Source organism: Marmota marmota, unplaced genomic scaffold (genome assembly GCF_001458135.2).
Source record: "Marmota marmota marmota unplaced genomic scaffold, marMar, whole genome shotgun sequence".
Lineage (NCBI taxonomy): Eukaryota > Metazoa > Chordata > Mammalia > Rodentia > Sciuridae > Marmota > Marmota marmota.
The window spans coordinates 8,588,681-8,594,741 of record NW_025999960.1 but is presented as its reverse complement, the minus strand read 5'-3'; positions in this window follow the sequence as shown (position 1 = coordinate 8,594,741).

The following is a 6,061-nucleotide window of genomic DNA, read 5'->3' as shown; positions in this document are numbered from 1 at the left end:
TTTGAATGGGATTGCACTGAATTTATAGAACAATTTGGGGAGAGATGACATCTTAAAAATATTGCGTCCTCTGATCCATAGATACAGTATGTGTCTCCATTTGTTTCATCAACATTTTGTAGTTTTTAGTAGACATATCCTTAGTATATGTTCTTAGAGTCATACCTCTGAATTTCATTTTGGGGGGCTATTTTAATGAGCACTTTTAAAATTTCTTCTTTCAATGGTTTTACTGTGACTTGTAGTATATAGAAATGCACTTGGATTTTTAATATACGCCTTTTGTCCTGTAACTTTGCTCAACTCAATTATTCAAAAAGAGTTCTTGTGGATTATTTGGGATTGTCTACAGAGATAGTTATATCATCTGCATCCGACAGTTTTATTTTTTCTTTCAGGAACAGACGCTTTTAATTTCTTCACATCTTTGTGATTGTGCTGGCCAGCACTTCCATTAAGGAGATGGACAGAAGTCATAAAAAGGGACATTCTTGCTTTGTTCCAATCTTAGAAAGCATTTAGACTTTCACCATTAAGTATAATGTGTTAGATATAAGTTTTATGTAGGTGTATTTTATTAGGCTATGGAAGATTCCTGCTAATCCAAGTTTAATGAATGTTATTATTTTGAAATCACAAACAAATATTGCATTTTGTCAACTTTTTTTGTGTACTGGGATTGAATCCAGTTGTGCTTTACCACTGATCTACATCTCCAGCTGTTTTTATTTTTATTTTTTTTTATTTTCAGACAGGGTCTCACCAAGTTGGTGAGGCTGGCCTCAAACTTGTGATCCTCACGTTTCAGCATCTCAAATTGCTGGGATTACATGCGTGCACCACTGTCCCCAGCTTATTTTGCCAGATTTTTATTAAATATATTGAGAAAATAATTTGTCTTTTTCTTTATTAATATTCTAAATTATGTTGTTTTAAAAATATTGAATCAGACTTATATTCTGAGAATAAACACAATTTGTCATAATGTATTCTCTCTCTTATATAGTGGTGTATTGGTGTATTCAGTTTTTCTAATATTTTGTCAAGTATCTTTGCACCTATTTTTATAAAAAATATTGAGGTATAGTTTTTAGTTTTTCTTTCTTCTTAATGTCTTTATTTTTGGTATCAAGGTAATCCTGCCCTCATAAGATGGGTTGGGAAATATTGCTTTCTATTCTATTTTCTGGGCAAATTGTGAAATTTATATTCCTCTACAGTTTCATTGTGGTAGTTGGAAGGTTTCCAACTACTAGTAAATTTCTTCAATAGATTTAGGACTATTCAAGTTATCTATTTCTTCTTGAATGAGTTTTGATAGTTTGTGTTGTTGAAAGGACTCATCCATGTTACCTAAGTTGTTGAACTTATGGACATAATTTATTCATAATATTTACTTATTCTTTTAAAACTATAGTATCTATAAAGTTCTGATATTAGTAATTTGCATATTGTCTTTTTGTTCATGAGTACTCCAGATAGAAATTCATAAATTTTGTTGACCTTTTCAAAGAATCAATTTTTGGTTTTATTTATCTCTTTATTCTTCTGTTTTTAGTGTTTTTTTAAAAATTTGTATTCATTATTTCTTTTCTTCTGCTGGCCTTGGGTATAATTTGCTCCTGTTTTTCTATTTCTTAATGTGTGTAAGTCTAGACTACTAATTTGGGGCCTCTCTCTCTCTGTGTGTGTGTGTATGTGTGTGTGTGTCTGTGTGTGTGGGGGTGTGTGTGTATGAACCTTTCATGTTATATGAGAATGCTCTGAGTTGTCAGCACCACCTAATGAAACCAAAACATATAGCTATGAATTTCATTTCACTGAATGAAGCTTCCTTCAGTCAAGTGATTTCCATAGTTTCCATTTCACACGAACCAGCGGAGAATCATTTGAATCCCACTAAATTTATTCAAGTGCTCCTTGAACATGAAAATATTATCATTATGGAGAGAAACAAGTGACCCTCAGCCACCTAAGTTCTATCTACCAGACACAAAGGGAGGTTCCTAAGGATGTTTTCCAGATCGATTGAATCCTGAGGCTGAAAAATTTAAAACCGCAACATATGAAACTTATAAAAAATGACATGCTTCATCCAGACTGTGGAATCAACAAGAATTTAATAAAGTTAATCAAATAATTGTAGTTCAAGTGCACATAAATTTAAATTGTTTTCTCATTAAAGAGTGCTTGTCTGTAAATTATTGCAGGGAAAGCCATTTTCTAGTTAATGTTTCAACCATTAGAAAAAACAAAGGGCATTTTCATTAATCAGACACAGCTCTCTTTCTTCCTAGTTCATCATTACCTTTGCTAGGTGGAATCAGTTTAGTACTCAAATTTATTGACATGTGTGATACAATGACACTATTTGTTTAGAGTTCCTCATATACCTGGTGGAATAAACTCATTAAGTCTAAATGAATAGCTATGCAGTCATCATCTAAAATGAGTCAGTGCTGTTCTCCAGTCATTATAATGAATGTGAACACAGCTGGAATAGAAGTCCTTGTGAAGGTTGCAGGCTTCATTCTGAAATATGTAAGCCTGCATCTTTCTTCCTAATTTTGGAGGCCACTTTTTCAAGAAAAAGGACTTGATATTCCTTCGAAGAAGGTCATTATGTGTATTTATTGCCATCTTATCAAAGCTACATGCATTCTGCTGTGGCTTCTGGGATAATATGTCAATATGGAAAAGCCAGAATGACCCTGGCTTTTTCTTTTTTTTTTTCTTCTAAGTTTTCTGTTTTCAAGAAGAATTATGTTGGTAGGTGCTGAGAGTTGCTAAATAATTGCTATTGTCATGATAGAAGATTTCCTTGCGCTTCGTTCTTTCCCCAATTCTCTACTGTTCCCTTAAGAACAAGGAACAGTGTGCCTAATGAATGAGTCTCAACCTTTTATTTATTTTTTCAGATATGCAGTCCTGATTGAACCTTGGTGCTACAATTTAATTTTAGTATCTAAGGGTAGAAATGTAGTACCTGTATGTGTGACCAAGTATGGATGGTTCACTAAAGCAGTATTCCAAAACCCTGTTTTGGAATTTGCAAATACACATAGAGATCCAGAACCTTGTTTCTCACCCGTGGTCACTAATGGTTTTATGGCATGCATGCTATGTACCAATCAAATCAATGTTTTAGTTCAGCAAGTAAAATTAATAATAGGAATTATGTCTTATGAGTGCACAGTTTTCTTTCATTTTTCCAGGATGTGATAACAGATTAGCCCATTTCACAGTTAACACCACTGAGGAAATATCGGGTGAGAAAAAAAAGTGAGACATCTGGATTTCTATCACTTATAATGTTTTGTGTGACTCTACCATGCAGAGAAAACCCCTGGGTGAGAGATCCATGAAACTGTGTGGCTTGAAGGAATTCCTGGGATGCAAGATCATCTCTTACCTCCCCATATATGTATATAACTTTTATATACATATAAAAGACATGTGCAGATGGATGTGAGTGCTCCTTGGGGCCTTCCCACAGTCCTATTGCCTTCCTCACAGGGATGAAAACTGTATCGATCATCACTTTAAATTGTATTTGATGAAACATGGTCTTAGGAATTTAAGTGCTGAGTCTATTGCCTACAATTTCAAAGCAAATAAGAGAAGCTTTCACACTAACAGCCAAGTGGTAATGCACACAGTAGAGAAAAATTAATTGGTCCTTCTTCATTCGTTCACTCTTATTCAAAATAAATGCATATTAGGTGACATTGCACACTTGGCAGTTATGAGGTACTGAGTATATAAAGAAGAATAAAGTTCTATGGGAAGTTATGATTTGTTTTATGTTTCATTTGTTCTTTTCCTTTGGGAAATTGGGAGAAAACAAACACATCCAAAAGGTATGAATGGACAACCTGAATTTAGGTAAGTGTGGTTTTTCAAAATGGTCTGTCCACATTGTTCATTCCATCAGTAGTGGGGAGCACTGTGGGTTAAGGATGGCGCCCCCAAGCTCTGGAGTCACACTGCTGACTCCAAATCCAAGCTTCATCATTTACTATGTGCATGATGTTAAGACTCCTGAGCGCAGGGGGTTTTGTTGGTTTTGTTCACTGATATAGTCTAAGTGCCCAAAGTTGGGTGCCTTCAAAGAGAAGCAGGAAGGGGCCAGTGTAGCAGAAGCATAATGAAGGTGGGAAAGAGATGGAGACCAGGCATTTGTAGAATCATAGCCCAAGTGACAGTGTTAGTTGTTATCTTCCATGCAAGGGGCCACAGAAAGACTGCAAGCATGCAGTGGATTAATGTACTTTTTGTGTATATAAAAAAGGATTAAAGGAGGGAATCAGAACCTATTATAGTGGAAAAGAAGTGGATTTGAGAAATCTTTTAGAGGTTGAATTTATAATATACTTCTTAAGTATTCTATAAATGTTGTGAATTTTATGCAGGTGCTGAAAAATTTAGGTATATCACTTAATTCAGTACTCACTAACCTATATTTTATTAATGTCATTTTACTAACGAATCTGAATCACAAAGCAATATTCAAATGCAGACCTATCAGGCTTTGAAACAGACAGGAGAGCCAGCCAGCTTGGGGGATTGCTCATTCTTGGCTTCTTAGCAGAAAAATAACAACAAAGATTTGGGACTACAATGTCAAGATAAAGTGAGTAGGTCGCTGAAGATGCAAAAGATCCCCGGAATGTTGATATTCCATGCCAGGCTCCTTTGATAGGGCACCTGCTACTTTGTCCCTGTGAGGGAGGGTGTTGTGAATGATGCTTAGCTGGTTTTGACTCTTCTTATCTATATTCTGAGCACCTAGCTCACAGAAGACATTTAATACATGCTTAATGAATGAGTGAATGAAGAAATTAATAAGCAAAGCAAATGGATAAGGAAGGCAATGCACAATATTATGTTTTTGATTAACAGATGATCATCAGCTGATGCACTCGTGGAAGACCAGTGAATCCTGGGGCATCCTCTAGCTGCTGGGTTTTAGCTATGGATCACTCACTCTGCCCCTCTTCAGAGAAGAACTTTGGTGCTCAGTGTCAGGCCTCAGACACTACCCACCAATTCCTTACCCAGTCACTAACCCAAAGAGGATACAAAAGCCTGCCTCTTGCCTCAAGATGAGGCCAACTCTTTTGTGGCATCTGCTTTCTAGTGCTGTGGGAGGACACTGTTGCCAGCCTCCCGTGGATCCATGTCTTTGCTTAGCTTTTTTTTTTTCCTTCTTCTCCTTTCCATTCTCCTTCCTGCTTTTTGCACTTCCCTCTGACAGTAGTCCATCCATCTGTCTGTCAGTCTGTTTGTCTCTCAATAAATCCCTTCAACAAAAATTCCTCAGTTTCTGCTTCTAGGGAATACAAACTAAGGTATCTATTGCCTTCAAAAATGATTTCCATAGAGATCATCTCCAAACCTATAGCTGCAAAATAAAAAAATAACATGCACCCTCAGTGTTTTTAGTGATTTATAAAGCTGGATGCATGCATTTCTATACTAGTGTATCATATACCGTGGAAAGGCTTTTGTTTGTCTTCTGATATTCTCCATGTCACATTAAGAGCTAGTATCAATGGGGTCACAACAACTAGAGAAATACTACATTCCTCTGCTTCTCTTGTGTTTATAACTGACAGATGCCCAAAATTCTGGCCATTGGGATAAAAGTGAACATATGTAGGAAATTCTAACCCTTCCTTAAAGGAGGATTACAATTTACCTTTCACTCTTCTCATTTCACAGAATTTGATTCTGGATCATGCTCTAGGGACAGCAGAGAGATGGAAGGACTTGGTTCACTGATTTATTTGCAAAGCAGGGTCCACTACCAGGGCTAGACTGTTATCTCCACACTTTTATATGAAAGAGAAAGGACTCCTATATTGTTAAGACCACTGTTGGTTTTTCTTTTTGTTGTTGTTGTTATTAGCCATCAAACTTAATCATAATTACTCCAGATGTGCTTACCCACCCCCAAACAGGCTTTAATATCCTTGAAATTCGGATGCTTCTTAACAATTAATGGTGTCTTACAGAATTAAAATTATAATGCTCTTATCTTTCTTAGTGGAACATATAA